Source organism: Cherax quadricarinatus, chromosome 89 (genome assembly GCF_038502225.1).
Source record: "Cherax quadricarinatus isolate ZL_2023a chromosome 89, ASM3850222v1, whole genome shotgun sequence".
In the NCBI taxonomy this organism is placed as follows: Eukaryota; Metazoa; Arthropoda; class Malacostraca; order Decapoda; family Parastacidae; genus Cherax; species Cherax quadricarinatus.
The window spans coordinates 6,025,873-6,045,308 of NC_091380.1; the positions used below are offsets into that span (position 1 = coordinate 6,025,873).

The 19,436-nt window shown below is 52.0% G+C and overlaps 1 non-coding gene across 1 annotated transcript; it reads right to left on the reverse strand.

Moving 5' to 3' along the window:
* Positions 1 to 18,070: 18,070 nt before the first annotated feature.
* Positions 18,071 to 18,190, reverse strand: LOC138855331 (5S ribosomal RNA). Its single transcript, XR_011394572.1, has one exon. It is a non-coding gene; the product is annotated as a 5S ribosomal RNA (ribosomal RNA).
* Between the last annotated feature and the right edge of the window lie 1,246 nt (positions 18,191 to 19,436).

Below are 19,436 nucleotides of genomic sequence, written 5' to 3' on the forward strand. Positions count from 1 at the left end.
GACCATTTAGCCTCAACCTTCTACTAAGTTGTCATAGTCTCTATATTGACCATAAGGCATCCTGACTCACTAAATGTTACTAACACAATTGCAAACATACCAGGGAACGGGTGGGGTTTGTACTATAGTAAGCGAGTTCTAACACTCACAGGCCAGTGTGTTAACCACTTGTCCAGCTGGTTCTAATAACATTCACCCAACTGGCCAAGTAGTTAACGCACTGTCCCTTGCCGTTGGATAATGGGGTTTAAAGTCTATCTGCTATACGAGGGTCATATAGGCTGGATGTGACCTTTCATCACCACACAAAAATACATTAGTATACTAAATTATGATTTAAATAAACTCTCAGTGTGTAAACACTGAGACAGGCACCTCTCGCACTGTCTCACCTTATACACAGGTTTTATTATACATTGTAAAGCACCAGTGAAAAGCAAGGGCACCATGGACACAATAAGAGAACGTTGTATCAACATCCCTGGTCCTGGGTTATTCAACATCTTACCAGCAGATATCAGAAACACTGCTGGAACACAACAATACACTAAAATACTCCACAATACACTTTAATACACCACAATACACTTTAATACACCACAATACACTTTAATACTCCACAATACACTTAAATACTCCACAATACACTTAAATACTCCACAATACACTTAAATACTCCACAATACACTTAAATACTCCACAATACGCTTAAATACGCCACAATACACTTAAATACTCCACAATACACTTAAATACTCCACAATGCACTTAAATACTCCACAATACGCTTAAATACGCCACAATACGCCTACATACGCCACAATACACTTAAATACTCCACAATACACTTAAATACTCCACAATGCACTTAAATACTCCACAATACGCTTAAATACGCCACAATACGCCTAAATACGCCACAATACACTTAAATACTCCACAATACACTTAAATACTCCACAATACACTTAAATACTCCACAATGCACTTAAATACTCCACAATACACTTAAATACTCCACAATACGCTTAAATACTCCACAATACGCTTAAATACTCCACAATACGCTTAAATACTCCACAATACACTTAAATACTCCACAATACACTTAAATACTCCACAATGCACTTAAATACTCCACAATACACTTAAATACTCCACAATACACTTAAATACTCCACAATACGCTTAAATAATCCACAGTGCACTTAAATACTCCACAATACACTTAAATACTCCACAATACACTTAAATACTCCATAATACACTTAAATACTCCACAATACACTTAAATACACCACAATACACTAATACACCACAATACACTAATACACCACAATACACTAATACTCCACAATACACTAATACTCCACAATACACTAATACTCCACAATACACTAATACTCCACAATACACTAATGCTCCACAATACATTCAGATACAACACAGTATACCCAAATAAATCGCAATACATCATACCACACGACAGTTCAGCATACCACAGTATAATGCAGCATATAATACACGATACAGCATAATATATCATACTACAGTACAATACAGCATACCACAATACATAATACAGCACAATACAACTTCCACAATACTATACAACACAAAACATCATACCCCAATACAATACAACATATCATAATACACAATACAACATACCACAATACAATACAGTGTACCATACTACAACACAATACAGCATACCACAATACATAATACACCACAATACACTAATACTCCACAATACACTAATACTCCACAATACACAAATACACCACAATACACTAATACTCCACAATACACTAATACACCACAATACACTAATACTCCACAATACACTAATACTCCACAATACACTAATACTCCACAATACACTAATACTCCACAATACACTAATACACCACAATACACTAATACTCCACAATACACTAATACTCCACAATACACTAATACTCCACAATACACTAATACTCCACAATACACTAATGCTCCACAATACATTCAGATACAACACAGTATACCAAAATAAATCGCAATACATCATACCACACGACAGTTCAGCATACCACAGTATAATGCAGCATATAATACACGATACAGCATAATATATCATACTACAGTACAATACAGCATACCACAATACATAATACAGCACAATACAACTTCCACAATACTATACAACACAAAACATCATACCACAATACAATACAACATATCATAATACACAATACAACATACCACAATACAATACAGTGTACCATACTACAACACAATACAGTATACCACAATACTACACAATACAACATACCACAATACAATACAGTGTACCATACTACAACACAATACATCATACCACAATACAACGCAATGCAGCAAACCACAATTCAACATAATACAGCATACTGCAATATAATACAGCATGCCACAATATAATACAACAGAATATAGCATACTACATGATACAGCACAATACAACATACTACAATACTACACAACACGGTACAGCAGAATACAGCATACCACAATACAATGCAGCATACCACCATACAGTACAGCAGAATACAGCATACCACCATAAAATACAGCAGAATACATCATACAACAATACATTATACCAGAATACATCATACCACAATACAATATACCAGAATACATCATACCACAATACAATATACCAGAATACATCATAGCACAATACAATATACCAGAATACATCATACCACAATACAATATACCAGAATACATCATAGCACAATACAATATACCAGAATACATCATACCACAATACAATATACCAGAATACATCATAGCACAATACAATATACCAGAATACATCATACCACAATACAATATACCAGAATACATCATAGCACAATACAATATACCAGAATACATCATACCACAATACAATATACCAGAATACATCATAGCACAATACAATATACCAGAATACATCATACCACAATACAATATACCAGAATACATCATACCACAATACAATATACCAGAATACATCATAGCACAATACAATATACCAGAATACATCATACCACAATACAATATACCAGAATACATCATAGCACAATACAATATACCAGAATACATCATAGCACAATACAATATACCAGAATACATCATACCACAATACAATATACCAGAATACATCATACCACAATACAATATACCAGAATACATTTAGTGGCCCGGTGGCCTGGTGGCTAAAGCTCCCGCTTCACACACGGAGGGCCCGGGTTCGATTCCCGGCGGGTGGAAACATTTCGACACGTTTCCTTACACCTGTTGTCCTGTTCACCTAGCAGCAAATAGGTACCTGGGTGTTAGTCGACTGGTGTGGGTCGCATCCTGGGGGACAAGATTAAGGACCACAATGGAAATAAGTTAGACAGTCCTCGATGACGCACTGACTTTCTTGGGTTATCCTGGGTGGCTAACCCTCCGGGGTTAAAAATCCGAACGAAATCTTATCTTATCTTATACCACAATACCATGTACCAGAATACATCATAGCACAATACAATATACCAGAATACATCATACCACAATACAATATACCAGAATACATCATAGCACAATACAATATACCAGAATACATCATAGCACAATACAATATACCAGAATACATCATAGCACAATACAGTATACCAGAATACATCATACCACAATACAATATACCAGAATACATCATACCACAATACAATATACCAGAATACATCATAGCACAATACAATATACCAGAATACATCATACCACAATACAATATACCAGAATACATCATACCACGATACAATATACAAGAATACATCATACCACAATACAGTACAGCAGAATAGAGCATACTACCATACAATACAGCAGAATACATCATACAACAGTAGAGTACAGCAGAATACAGCATACCACAGGACACATGCGCAGCATAATACAGAATTAACCACGCCCACAAGTGTATGACAGTGGAGCAAGCCAAGACTGTGTTGAGGAATGTTGTCAGCACTACCACAGTCCCCCTGAGTCTGGGGACTACCACAGTCCCCCTGAGTCTGGGGACTACCAGTCCCCCTGAGTCTGGGGACTACCACAGTCCCCCTGAGTCTGGGGACTACCGCAGTCCCCCTGAGTCTGGGGACTACCACAGTCCCCCTGAGTCTGGGGACTACCGCAGTCCCCCAGAGTCTGGGGACTACCACAGTCCCCCTGAGTCTGGGGACTACCACAGTCCCCCTGAGTCTGGGGACTACCACAGTCCCCCTGAGTCTGGGGACTACCACAGTCCCCCTGAGTCTGGGGACTACCGCAGTCCCTCTGAGTCTGGGGACTACCAGTCCCCCTGAGTCTGGGGACTACCAGTCCCTCTGAGTCTGGGGACTACCAGTCCCCCTGAGTCTGGGGACTACCACAGTCCCCCAGAGTCTGGGGACTACCGCAGTCCCCCTGAGTCTGGGGACTACCGCAGTCCCCCTGAGTCTGGGGACTACCACAGTCCCCCAGAGTCTGGGGACTACCACAGTCCCCCTGAGTCTGGGGACTACCACAGTCCCCCTGAGTCTGGGGACTACCACAGTCCCCCTGAGTCTGGGGACTACCACAGTCCCCCTGAGTCTGGGGACTACCACAGTCCCCCTGAGTCTGGGGACTACCACAGTCCCCCTGAGTCTGGGGACTACCACAGTCCCCCTGAGTCTGGGGACTACCGCAGTCCCTCTGAGTCTGGGGACTACCAGTCCCCCTGAGTCTGGGGACTACCAGTCCCCCTGAGTCTGGGGACTACCACAGTCCCCCTGAGTCTGGGGACTACCGCAGTCCCCCAGAGTGTGGGGACTACCGCAGTCCCCTAGAGTCTGGGGACTACCGCAGTCCCCCTGAGTCTGGGGACTACCGCAGTCCCCCTGAGTCTGGGGACTACCAGTCCCCCTGAGTCTGGGGACTACCGCAGTCCCCCAGAGTCTGGGGACTACCGCAGTCCCCCTGAGTCTGGGGACTACCGCAGTCCCCCAGAGTCTGGGGACTACCGCAGTCCCCCTGAGTCTGGGGACTACCGCAGTCCCCCTGAGTCTGGGGACTACCAGTCCCCCTGAGTCTGGGGACTACCAGTCCCCCTGAGTCTGGGGACTACCACAGTCCCCCTGAGTCTGGGGACTACCGCAGTCCCCCAGAGTCTGGGGACTACCGCAGTCCCCTAGAGTCTGGGGACTACCGCAGTCCCCCTGAGTCTGGGGACTACCGCAGTCCCCCTGAGTCTGGGGACTACCAGTCCCCCTGAGTCTGGGGACTACCGCAGTCCCCCAGAGTCTGGGGACTACCGCAGTCCCCCTGAGTCTGGGGACTACCGCAGTCCCCCTGAGTCTGGGGACTACCGCAGTCCCCCTGAGTCTGGGGACTACCAGTCCCCCTGAGTCTGGGGACTACCGCAGTCCCCCAGAGTCTGGGGACTACCGCAGTCCCCCTGAGTCTGGGGACTACCGCAGTCCCCCAGAGTCTGGGGACTACCGCAGTCCCCCTGAGTCTGGGGACTACCGCAGTCCCCCTGAGTCTGGGGACTACCACAGTCCCCCTGAGTCTGGGGACTACCACAGTCCCCCTGATTCTGGGGACTACCACAGTCCCCCTGAGTCTGGGGACTACCACAGTCCCCCTGAGTCTGGGGACTACCACAGTCCCCCTGAGTCTGGGGACTACCACAGTCCCCCTGAGTCTGGGGACTACCACAGTCCCCCTGAGTCTGGGGACTACCGCAGTCCCCCTGAGTCTGGGGACTACCACAGTCCCCCTGAGTCTGGGGACTACCACAGTCCCCCTGAGTCTGGGGACTACCACAGTCCCCCTGAGTCTGGGGACTACCACAGTCCCCCTGAGTCTGGGGACTACCGCAGTCCCCCAGAGTCTGGGGACTACCACAGTCCCCCTGAGTCTGGGGACTACCACAGTCCCCCTGAGTCTGGGGACTACCACAGTCCCCCTGAGTCTGGGGACTACCACAGTCCCCCTGAGTCTGGGGACTACCGCAGTCCCTCTGAGTCTGGGGACTACCAGTCCCCCTGAGTCTGGGGACTACCAGTCCCTCTGAGTCTGGGGACTACCAGTCCCCCTGAGTCTGGGGACTACCACAGTCCCCCAGAGTCTGGGGACTACCGCAGTCCCCCTGAGTCTGGGGACTACCGCAGTCCCCCTGAGTCTGGGGACTACCACAGTCCCCCAGAGTCTGGGGACTACCACAGTCCCCCTGAGTCTGGGGACTACCACAGTCCCCCTGAGTCTGGGGACTACCACAGTCCCCCTGAGTCTGGGGACTACCACAGTCCCCCTGAGTCTGGGGACTACCACAGTCCCCCTGAGTCTGGGGACTACCACAGTCCCCCTGAGTCTGGGGACTACCACAGTCCCCCTGAGTCTGGGGACTACCGCAGTCCCTCTGAGTCTGGGGACTACCAGTCCCCCTGAGTCTGGGGACTACCAGTCCCCCTGAGTCTGGGGACTACCACAGTCCCCCTGAGTCTGGGGACTACCGCAGTCCCCCAGAGTGTGGGGACTACCGCAGTCCCCTAGAGTCTGGGGACTACCGCAGTCCCCCTGAGTCTGGGGACTACCGCAGTCCCCCTGAGTCTGGGGACTACCAGTCCCCCAGAGTCTGGGGACTACCGCAGTCCCCCAGAGTCTGGGGACTACCGCAGTCCCCCTGAGTCTGGGGACTACCGCAGTCCCCCAGAGTCTGGGGACTACCGCAGTCCCCCTGAGTCTGGGGACTACCGCAGTCCCCCTGAGTCTGGGGACTACCAGTCCCCCTGAGTCTGGGGACTACCAGTCCCCCTGAGTCTGGGGACTACCACAGTCCCCCTGAGTCTGGGGACTACCGCAGTCCCCCAGAGTCTGGGGACTACCGCAGTCCCCTAGAGTCTGGGGACTACCGCAGTCCCCCTGAGTCTGGGGACTACCGCAGTCCCCCTGAGTCTGGGGACTACCAGTCCCCCTGAGTCTGGGGACTACCGCAGTCCCCCAGAGTCTGGGGACTACCGCAGTCCCCCTGAGTCTGGGGACTACCGCAGTCCCCCAGAGTCTGGGGACTACCGCAGTCCCCCTGAGTCTGGGGACTACCGCAGTCCCCCTGAGTCTGGGGACTACCGCAGTCCCCCTGAGTCTGGGGACTACCAGTCCCCCTGAGTCTGGGGACTACCGCAGTCCCCCAGAGTCTGGGGACTACCGCAGTCCCCCTGAGTCTGGGGACTACCGCAGTCCCCCAGAGTCTGGGGACTACCGCAATCCCCCTGAGTCTGGGGACTACCGCAGTCCCCCTGAGTCTGGGGACTACCACAGTCCCCCTGAGTCTGGGGACTACCACAGTCCCCCTGATTCTGGGGACTACCACAGTCCCCCTGAGTCTGGGGACTACCACAGTCCCCCTGAGTCTGGGGACTACCACAGTCCCCCTGAGTCTGGGGACTACCACAGTCCCCCTGAGTCTGGGGACTACCACAGTCCCCCTGAGTCTGGGGACTACCGCAGTCCCCCTGAGTCTGGGGACTACCACAGTCCCCCTGAGTCTGGGGACTACCACAGTCCCCCTGAGTCTGGGGACTACCACAGTCCCCCTGAGTCTGGGGACTACCACAGTCCCCCTGAGTCTGGGGACTACCACAGTCCCCCTGAGTCTGGGGACTACCACAGTCCCCCTGAGTCTGGGGACTACCACAGTCCCCCTGAGTCTGGGGACTACCACAGTCCCCCTGAGTCTGGGGACTACCACAGTCCCCCTGAGTCTGGGGACTACCACAGTCCCCCTGAGTCTGGGGACTACCACAGTCCCCCTCAGTCTGGGGACTACCACAGTCCCCCTGAGTCTGGGGACTACCACAGTCCCCCTGAGTCTGGGGACTACCACAGTCCCCCTGAGTCTGGGGACTACCACAGTCCCCCTGAGTCTGGGGACTACCACAGTCCCCCTGAGTCTGGGGACTACCAGTCCCCCTGAGTCTGGGGACTACCACAGTCCCCCTGAGTCTGGGGACTACCACAGTCCCCCTGAGTCTGGGGACTACCACAGTCCCCCTGAGTCTGGGGACTACCACAGTCCCCCTGAGTCTGGGGACTACCGCAGTCCCCCTGAGTCTGGGGACTACCGCAGTCCCCCTGAGTCTGGGGACTACCGCAGTCTCCCAGAGTCTGGGGACTACCGCAGTCCCCCTGAGTCTGGGGACTACCAGTCCCCCTGAGTCTGGGGACTACCATAGTCCCCCTGAGTCTTGGGACTACCACAGTCCCCCTGAGTCTGGGGACTAGTACAGTCCCCCTGAGTCTGGGGACTAGAACAGTCCCCCTGAGTCTGGGGACTAGAACTGTCCCCCTGAGTCTGGGGACTAGTACAGTCCCCCTGAGTCTGGGGACTAGTACAGTCCCCCTGAGTCTGGGGACTAGTACAGTCCCCCTGAGTCTGGGGACTAGTACAGTCCCCCTGAGTCTGGGGACTAGTACAGTCCCCCTGAGTCTGGGGACTAGTACAGTCCCCCTGAGTCTGGGGACTAGTACAGTCCCCCTGAGTCTGGGGACTAGTACAGTCCCCCTGAGTCTGGGGACTAGTACAGTCCCCCTGAGTCTGGGGACTAGTACAGTCCCCCTGAGTCTGGGGACTAGTACAGTCCCCCTGAGTCTGGGGACTAGTACAGTCCCCCTGAGTCTGGGGACTAGTACAGTCCCCCTGAGTCTGGGGACTAGTACAGTCCCCCTGAGTCTGGGGACTAGTACAGTCCCCCTGAGTCTGGGGACTAGTACAGTCCCCCTGAGTCTGGGGACTAGTACAGTCCCCCTGAGTCTGGGGACTAGTACAGTCCCCCTGAGTCTGGGGACTAGTACAGTCCCCCTGAGTCTGGGGACTAGTACAGTCCCCCTGAGTCTGGGGACTAGTACAGTCCCCCTGAGTCTGGGGACTAGTACAGTCCCCCTGAGTCTGGGGACTAGTACAGTCCCCCTGAGTCTGGGGACTAGTACAGTCCCCCTGAGTCTGGGGACTAGTACAGTCCCCCTGAGTCTGGGGACTAGTACAGTCCCCCTGAGTCTGGGGACTAGTACAGTCCCCCTGAGTCTGGGGACTAGTACAGTCCCCCTGAGTCTGGGGACTAGTACAGTCCCCCTGAGTCTGGGGACTAGTACAGTCCCCCTGAGTCTGGGGACTAGTACAGTCCCCCTGAGTCTGGGGACTAGTACAGTCCCCCTGAGTCTGGGGACTAGTACAGTCCCCCTGAGTCTGGGGACTAGTACAGTCCCCCTGAGTCTGGGGACTAGTACAGTCCCCCTGAGTCTGGGGACTAGTACAGTCCCCCTGAGTCTGGGGACTAGTACAGTCCCCCTGAGTCTGGGGACTAGTACAGTCCCCCTGAGTCTGGGGACTAGTACAGTCCCCCTGAGTCTGGGGACTAGTACAGTCCCCCTGAGTCTGGGGACTAGTACAGTCCCCCTGAGTCTGGGGACTAGTACAGTCCCCCTGAGTCTGGGGACTAGTACAGTCCCCCTGAGTCTGGGGACTAGTACAGTCCCCCTGAGTCTGGGGACTAGTACAGTCCCCCTGAGTCTGGGGACTAGTACAGTCCCCCTGAGTCTGGGGACTAGTACAGTCCCCCTGAGTCTGGGGACAAGTACAGTCCCCCTGAGTCTGGGGACAAGTACAGTCCCCCTGAGTCTGGGGACAAGTACAGTCCCCCTGAGTCTGGGGACAAGTACAGTCCCCCTGAGTCTGGGGACAAGTACAGTCCCCCTGAGTCTGGGGACAAGTACAGTCCCCCTGAGTCTGGGGACAAGTACAGTCCCCCTGAGTCTGGGGACAAGTACAGTCCCCCTGAGTCTGGGGACAAGTACAGTCCCCCTGTGTCTGGGGACAAGTACAGTCCCCCTGAGTCTGGGGACAAGTACAGTCCCCCTGAGTCTGGGGACAAGTACAGTCCCCCTGAGTCTGGGGACAAGTACAGTCCCCCTGAGTCTGGGGACAAGTACAGTCCCCCTGAGTCTGGGGACAAGTACAGTCCCCCTGAGTCTGGGGACAAGTACAGTCCCCCTGAGTCTGGGGACAAGTACAGTCCCCCTGAGTCTGGGGACAAGTACAGTCCCCCTGAGTCTGGGGACAAGTACAGTCCCCCTGAGTCTGGGGACAAGTACAGTCCCCCTGAGTCTGGGGACAAGTACAGTCCCCCTGAGTCTGGGGACAAGTACAGTCCCCCTGAGTCTGGGGACAAGTACAGTCCCCCTGAGTCTGGGGACAAGTACAGTCCCCCTGAGTCTGGGGACAAGTACAGTCCCCCTGAGTCTGGGGACAAGTACAGTCCCCCTGAGTCTGGGGACAAGTACAGTCCCCCTGAGTCTGGGGACAAGTACAGTCCCCCTGAGTCTGGGGACAAGTACAGTCCCCCTGAGTCTGGGGACAAGTACAGTCCCCCTGAGTCTGGGGACAAGTACAGTCCCCCTGAGTCTGGGGACAAGTACAGTCCCCCTGAGTCTGGGGACAAGTACAGTCCCCCTGAGTCTGGGGACTAGTACAGTCCCCCTGAGTCTGGGGACTAGTACAGTCCCCCTGAGTCTGGGGACTATTACAGTCCCCCTGAGTCTGGGGACTATTACAGTCCCCCTGAGTCTGGGGACTAGTACAGTCCCCCTGAGTCTGGGGACTAGTACAGTCCCCCTGAGTCTGGGGACTAGTACAGTCCCCCTGAGTCTGGGGACTAGTACAGTCCCCCTGAGTCTGGGGACTAGTACAGTCCCCCTGAGTCTGGGGACTAGTACAGTCCCCCTGAGTCTGGGGACTAGTACAGTCCCCCTGAGTCTGGGGACTAGTACAGTCCCCCTGAGTCTGGGGACTAGTACAGTCCCCCTGAGTCTTGGGACTAGTACAGTCCCCCTGAGTCTGGGGACTAGTACAGTCCCCCTGAGTCTGGGGACTAGTACAGTCCCCCTGAGTCTGGGGACTAGTACAGTCCCCCTGAGTCTGGGGACTAGTACAGTCCCCCTGAGTCTGGGGACTAGTACAGTCCCCCTGAGTCTGGGGACTAGTACAGTCCCCCTGAGTCTGGGGACTAGTACAGTCCCCCTGAGTCTGGGGACTAGTACAGTCCCCCTGAGTCTGGGGACTAGTACAGTCCCCCTGAGTCTGGGGACTAGTACAGTCCCCCTGAGTCTGGGGACTAGTACAGTCCCCCTGAGTCTGGGGACTAGTACAGTCCCCCTGAGTCTGGGGACTAGTACAGTCCCCCTGAGTCTGGGGACTAGTACAGTCCCCCTGAGTCTGGGGACTAGTACAGTCCCCCTGAGTCTGGGGACTAGTACAGTCCCCCTGAGTCTGGGGACTAGTACAGTCCCCCTGAGTCTGGGGACTAGTACAGTCCCCCTGAGTCTGGGGACTAGTACAGTCCCCCTGAGTCTGGGGACTAGTACAGTCCCCCTGAGTCTGGGGACTAGTACAGTCCCCCTGAGTCTGGGGACTAGTACAGTCCCCCTGAGTCTGGGGACTAGTACAGTCCCCCTGAGTCTGGGGACTAGTACAGTCCCCCTGAGTCTGGGGACTAGTACAGTCCCCCTGAGTCTGGGGACTAGTACAGTCCCCCTGAGTCTGGGGACTAGTACAGTCCCCCTGAGTCTGGGGACTAGTACAGTCCCCCTGAGTCTGGGGACTAGTACAGTCCCCCTGGGTCTGGGGACTAGTACAGTGCCCCTGAGTCTGGGGACTAGTACAGTGCCCCTGAGTCTGGGGACTAGTACAGTGCCCCTGAGTCTGGGGACTAGTACAGTGCCCCTGAGTCTGGGGACTAGTACAGTGCCCCTGAGTCTGGGGACTAGTACAGTGCCCCTGAGTCTGGGGACTAGTACAGTCCCCATGAGTGATGGTGACACTGTAGAAGACAGTGATGGTGACACTGTAGAAGACAGTAATGGTGACACTGTAGAAGACAGTGATGGTGACACTGTAGAAGACAGTAATGGTGACACTGTAGAAGACAGTAATGGTGACACTGTAGAAGAAAGTGATGGTGACACTGTAGAAGACAGTGATGGTGACACTGTAGAAGACAGTGATGGTGACACTGTAGAAGACAGTGATGTTAGGTAAGAAACATATGCAACAGTTAGGTATCTTTATTTCGAAACGTTTCGCCTACACAGTAGGCTTCTTCAGTCGAGTACAGAAAAGTTGATAGAAGCAGAAGATACTTGAAGACGATGTAATCAGTCCATCACCCTTAAAGTTTTGAGGTGGTCAGTCCCTCAGTCCTATCAACTTTTCTGTACTCGACTGAAGAAGCCTACTGTGTAGGCGAAACGTTTCGAAATAAAGATACCTAACTGTTGCATATGTGTCTTACCTAACAGCCTGTCGGTATCTTATACCATTTTAATGTTCAGAAGACAGTGATGGTGACACTGTAGAAGACAGTAATGGTGACACTGTAGAAGACAGTAATGGTGACACTGTAGAAGACAGTAATGGTGACACTGTAGAAGACAGTAATGGTGACACTGTAGAAGACAGTGATGGTGACACTGTAGAAGACAGTAATGGTGACACTGTAGAAGACAGTAATGGTGACACTGTAGAAGACAGTGATGGTGACACTGTAGAAAACAGTGATGGTGACACTGTAGAAGACAGTAATGGTGACACTGTAGAAGACAGTGATGGTGACACTGTAGAAGACAGGGATGGTGACACTGTAGAAGACAGTGATGGTGACACTGTGAAAGACAGTAATGGTGACACTGTAGAAGACAGTAATGGTGACACTGTAGAAGACAGTGATGGTGACACTGTAGAAGACAGTGATGGTGACACTGTAGAAGACAGTGATGGTGACACTGTAGAAGACAGTGATGGTGACACTGTAGAAGACAGTGATGGTGACACTGTAGAAGACAGTGATGGTGACACTGTAGAAGACAGTGATGGTGACACTGTAGAAGACAGTAATGGTGACACTGTAGAAGACAGTAATGGTGACACTGTAGAAGACAGTAATGGTGACACTGTAGAAGACAGTAATGGTGACACTGTAGAAGACAGTGATGGTGACACTGTAGAAGACAGTGATGGTGACACTGTAGAAGACAGTGATGGTGACACTGTAGAAGACAGTAATGGTGACACTGTAGAAGACAGTAATGGTGACACTGTAGAAGACAGTAATGGTGACACTGTAGAAGACAGTAATGGTGACACTGTAGAAGACAGTAATGGTGACACTGTAGAAGACAGTAATGGTGACACTGTAGAAGACAGTGATGGTGACACTGTAGAAGACAGTGATAGTGACACTGTAGAAGACAGTGATGGTGACACTGTAGAAGACAGTAATGGTGACACTGTAGAAGACAGTGATGGTGACACTGTAGAAGACAGTAATGGTGACACTGTAGAAGACAGTGATGGTGACACTGTAGAAGACAGTAATGGTGACACTGTAGAAGACAGTAATGGTGACACTGTAGAAGACAGTGATGGTGACACTGTAGAAGACAGTAATGGTGACACTGTAGAAGACAGTAATGGTGACACTGTAGAAGACAGTGATGGTGACACTGTAGAAGACAGTAATGGTGACACTGTAGAAGACAGTAATGGTGACACTGTAGAAGACAGTGATGGTGACACTGTAGAAGACAGTAATGGTGACACTGTAGAAGACAGTAATGGTGACACTGTAGAAGACAGTGATGGTGACACTGTAGAAGACAGTGATGGTGACACTGTAGAAGACAGTGATAGTGACACTAGGAACATTACATAAACATGAGTGAGAAATATAAATCCTGGATTGGGAAAATCAACGTTTACGGAAGATTTAAGGATTAAGATACGATACTGAGGGATTTATCAGGCATTATGTGTACTGACCTAATTGTCGTTGCTGGGGTCGATTCACAGCTCCTGGTCCAGGTAGTATGTGTGTACTGACCTAATTGTTGTTGCTGGGGTCGAGTCACAGCTCCTGGTCCAGGTAGTATGTGTGTGTACTGACCTAATTGTCGTTGCTGGGGTCGAGTCACAGCTCCTGGTCCAGGTAGTGTGTGTGTGTACTGACCTAATTGTCGTTGCTGGGGTCGAGTTACAGCTCCTGGTCCAGGTAGTATGTGTGTGTACTGACCTAATTGTCGTTGCTGGGGTCGAGTCACAGCTCCTGGTCCAGGTAGTATGTGTGTGTACTGACCTAATTATCGTTGCTGGGGTCGAGTCACAGCTCCTGGTCCAGGTAGTATGTGTGTGTACTGACCTAATTGTCGTTGCTGGGGTCGAGTTACAGCTCCTGGTCCAGGTAGTATGTGTGTACTGACCTAATTGTCGTTGCTGGGGTCGAGTTACAGCTCCTGGTCCAGGTAGTATGTGTACTGGCCTAATTGTCGTTGCTGGGGTCGAGTCACAGCTCCTGGTCCAGGTAGTATGTGTGTGTACTGACATAATTGTCGTTGTTGGGGTCGAGATACAGCTCCTGGTCCAGGTAGTATGTGTGTACTGACCTAATTGTCGTTGCTGGGGTCGAGTCACAGCTCCTGGTCCAGGTAGTATGTGTGTGTACTGACATAATTGTCGTTGCTGGGGTCGAGTCACAGCTCCTGGTCCAGGTAGTATGTGTGTGTGTACTGACATAATTGTCGTTGCTGGCGTCGAGTCACAGCTCCTGGTCCAGGTAGTATGTGTGTGTGTACTGACATAATTGTCGTTGCTGGGGTCGAGTCACCGCTCCTGGTCCAGGTAGTATGTGTGTGTGTACTGACATAATTGTCGTTGCTGGCGTCGAGTCACAGCTCCTGGTCCAGGTAGTATGTGTGTGTACTGACCTAATTGTCGTTGCTGGGGTCGAGTCACAGCTCCTGGTCCAGGTAGTATGTTTGTGTACTGACCTAATTGTCGTTGCTGGGGTCGATTCACAGCTCCTGGTCCAGGTAGTATGTGTGTACTGACCTAATTGTCGTTGCTAGGGTCGAGTCACAGCTCCTGGTCCAGGTAGAATGTGTGTGTACTCACCTAATTGTCGTCGCTGGGGTCGAGTCATAGCTCCTGGCTCAGGTAGTATGTGTGTACTGACCTAATTGTCGTTGCTGGGGTCGATTCACAGCTCCTGGCCCAGGTAGTATGTGTGTGTAGTGACCTAATTGCCGTTGCTGGGGTCGAGTCACAGCTCCTGGTCCAGGTAGTGTGTACTGACCTAATTGTCGTTGCTGGGGTCGAGTCACAGCTCCTGGCCCAGGTAGTATTTGTGTGTACTCATCTAATTGTCGTTGCTGGGGTCGAGTCACAGCTCTTGGTCCAGGTGGTATGTGTGTGTACTCACCTAATTGTGGTTGCTGGGGTCGAGGCACAGCTCCTGGCCCCGGTAGTATGTGTGTGTACTCACCTAATTGTAGTTGCTGGGGTCGAGTCACAGCTCCTTGCCCAGGTAGTATGTGTGTGTACTCCCCTAGTTGTGGTTGCTGGGGTCGAGTCACAGCTCCTTGCCCAGGTAGTATGTGTGTGTACTCCCCTAGTTGTGGTTGCTGGGGTCGAGTCACAGCTCCTGGCCCCGGTAGTATGTGTGTGTGTGGGGAGATAGCGAGGGTGGACTATATAACATATAATGGAGCTATAAGGGTCAATATTGTTTCTCGTAATGTGTTGTGGTTGGCAGCAGTGTTGGTTGGTGGTCAGGCGCTCTGACGTCACTACAACTCTCCAATAAACAAATGACTCACGTTGCCCATCAAGCATTTGTTGGGGCAACGTTTCGCTCTGTTGTACAGTTTTTATCACGTGAGTGATGCTCTACATAGAGTAAGACGTCGCCTGTAACCGGTTTTAAGTTTTGTCCGACTCTCGCAGTCTTCCTGGACCAGGCTTGTTTGCTGCTTGTCCTGGACTAGGCTTGTTTGGTGCTTGTCCTGGACCAGGCTTGTTTGGTGCTTGTCCTGGACCAGGCTTGTTTGCTGCTTGTCCTGGACCAGGCTTGTCTGGTGCTTGTCCTGGACCAGGCTTGTTTGCTGCTTGTCCTGGACCAGGCTTGTTTGGTGTTTGTCCTGGACCAGGCTTGTTTGGTGTTTGTCCTGGACCAGGCTTGTTTGGTGCTTGTCCTGGACCAGGCTTGTTTGGTGCTTGTCCTGGACCAGGCTTGTTTGGTGCTTGTCCTGGACCAGGCTTGTTTGGTGCTTGTCCTGGACCAGGCTTGTCTGGTGCTTGTCCTGGACCAGGCTTGTTTGCTGCTTGTTCTGGACCAGGCTTGTTTGCTGCTTGTCCTGGACCAGGCTTGTTTGCTGCTTGTCCTGGACCAGGCTTGTTTGCTGCTTGTCCTGGACCAGGCTTGTTTGGTGCTTGTCCTGGACCAGGCTTGTCTGGTGCTTGTCCTGGACCAGGCTTGTCTGGTGCTTGTACTGGACCAGGCTTGTTTGGTGCTTGTCCTGGACCAGGCTTGTTTGGTGCTTGTCCTGGACCAGGCTTGTTTGGTGCTTGTCCTGGACCAGGCTTGTTTGGTGCTTGTCCTGGACCAGGCTTGTTTGCTGCTTGTTCTGGACCAGGCTTGTTTGCTGCTTGTCCTGGACCAGGCTTGTTTGCTGCTTGTCCTGGACCAGGCTTGTTTGCTGCTTGTCCTGGACCAGGCTTGTTTGCTGCTTGTCCTGGACCAGGCTTGTTTGCTGCTTGTCCTGGACCAGGCTTGTTTGCTGCTTGTCCTGGACCAGGCTTGTTTGCTGCTTGTCCTGGACCAGGCTTGTTTGCTGCTTGTCCTGGACCAGGCTTGTTTGCTGTTTGTCCTGGACCAAGCTTGTTTGGTGCTTGTCCTGGGCCAGGCTTGTTTGTTGCTTGTCCTGGACCAGGCTTGTTTGTTGCTTGTCCTGGACCAGGCTTGTTTGGTGCTTGTCCTGGACCAGGCTTGTTTGGTGCTTGTCCTGGACCAGGCTTGTTTGGTGCTTGTCCTGGGCCAGGCTTGTTTGGTGCTTGTCCTGGACCAGGCTTGTTTGGTACTTGTCCTGGACCAGGTTTGTTTGGTGCTTGTCCTGGACCAGGCTTGTTTGGTGCTTGTCCTGGACCAGGCTTGTTTGGTGCTTGTCCTGGACCAGGCTTGTTTGGTGCTTGTCCTGGACCAGGCTTGTTTGGTGCTTGTCCTGGACCAGGCTTGTTTGGTGCTTGTCCTGGATCAGGCTTGTTTGGTGCTTGTCCTGGACCAGGCTTGTTTGGTGCTTGTCCTGGACCAGGCTTGTTTGGTGCTTGTCCTAGACCAGGCTTGTTTGGTGCTTGTCCTGGACCAGGCTTGTTTGGTGCTTGTCCTGGACCAGGCTTGTTTGGTGCTTGTCCTGGACCAGGCTTGTTTGGTGCTTGTCCTGGACCAGGCTTGTTTGGTGCTTGTCCTGGACCAGGCTTGTTTGGTGCTTGTCCTGGACCAGGCTTGTTTGGTGCTTGTCCTGGACCAGGCTTGTTTGGTGCTTGTCCTGGACCAGGCTTATTTGCTGCTTGTCCTGGGCCAGGCTTGTTTGCTGCTTGTCCTGGACCAGGCTTATTTGCTGCTTGTCCTGGGCCAGGCTTGTTTGCTGCTTGTCTGGCCCTGGACCAGGTTTGGTACTTGTCTGGTCCTGGACCAGGCTTGTTTGGTGCTTGACTGGTCGTGGACCAGGCTTGTTTGGTGCTTGACTGGTCCTGGACCAGGCTTGTTTGGTTCTTTAATGGCCCTGGTCCAGTTTTATTTAGTGCTTGTCTGGTCCCGGACCAGGTTTATCTGATGCGTACCTAGTCCTGATTTAGATAAGATAAGATAAGATAAGATTTCGTTCGGATTTTTAACCCCGGAGGGTTAGCCACCCAGGATAACCCAAGAAAGTCAGTGCGTCATCGAGGACTGTCTAACTTATTTCCATTGTGGTCCTTAATCTTGTCCCCCAGGATGCGACCCACACCAGTCGACTAACACCCAGGTACCTATTTGCTGCTAGGTGAACAGGACAACAGGTGTAAGGAAACGTGTCGAAATGTTTCCACCCGCCGGGAATCGAACCCGGGCCCTCCGTGTGTGAAGCGGGAGCTTTAGCCACCAGGCCACCGGGCCACAAGGTTTAATGCCAACAGCATTTGGTGTTCCCAGGCGGTCACCCATCCAAGTACTAACCAAACCCAACGTTGCTTAACTTCGCTGATCGGACGAGAAGCGGTGTGTTCAACGTGGTATGGCTTGTTTGCTGCTTGTCCTGGACCAGGCTTGTTTGGTGCTTGTCCTGGACCAGGCTTGTCTGGTGCTTGTCCTGGACCAGGCTTGTCTGGTGCTTGTACTGGACCAGGCTTGTTTGGTGCTTGTCCTGGACCAGGCTTGTTTGGTGCTTGTCCTGGACCAGGCTTGTTTGGTGCTTGTCCTGGACCAGGCTTGTTTGGTGCTTGTCCTGGACCAGGCTTGTTTGCTGCTTGTTCTGGACCAGGCTTGTTTGCTGCTTGTCCTGGACCAGGCTTGTTTGCTGCTTGTCCTGGACCAGGCTTGTTTGCTGCTTGTCCTGGACCAGGCTTGTTTGCTGCTTGTCCTGGACCAGGCTTGTTTGCTGCTTGTCCTGGACCAGGCTTGTTTGCTGCTTGTCCTGGACCAGGCTTGTTTGCTGCTTGTCCTGGACCAGGCTTGTTTGCTGCTTGTCCTGGACCAGGCTTGTTTGCTGTTTGTCCTGGACCAAGCTTGTTTGGTGCTTGTCCTGGGCCAGGCTTGTTTGTTGCTTGTCCTGGACCAGGCTTGTTTGTTGCTTGTCCTGGACCAGGCTTGTTTGGTGCTTGTCCTGGACCAGGCTTGTTTGGTGCTTGTCCTGGACCAGGCTTGTTTGGTGCTTGTCCTGGGCCAGGCTTGTTTGGTGCTTGTCCTGGACCAGGCTTGTTTGGTACTTGTCCTGGACCAGGTTTGTTTGGTGCTTGTCCTGGACCAGGCTTGTTTGGTGCTTGTCCTGGACCAGGCTTGTTTGGTGCTTGTCCTGGACCAGGCTTGTTTGGTGCTTGTCCTGGACCAGGCTTGTTTGGTGCTTGTCCTGGACCAGGCTTGTTTGGTGCTTGTCCTGGATCAGGCTTGTTTGGTGCTTGTCCTGGACCAGGCTTGTTTGGTGCTTGTCCTGGACCAGGCTTGTTTGGTGCTTGTCCTAGACCAGGCTTGTTTGGTGCTTGTCCTGGACCAGGCTTGTTTGGTGCTTGTCCTGGACCAGGCTTGTTTGGTGCTTGTCCTGGACCAGGCTTGTTTGGTGCTTGTCCTGGACCAGGCTTGTTTGGTGCTTGTCCTGGACCAGGCTTGTTTGGTGCTTGTCCTGGACCAGGCTTGTTTGGTGCTTGTCCTGGACCAGGCTTGTTTGGTGCTTGCCTAGTCCTGGTCCAGGCTTGTTTTGTCCTGTACCAGGCTTTTCTGATGCTTGCCTAGTCCTGGTCCAGGCTTGTCTGGTCCTGGACCAGGCTTTTCTGATGCCTA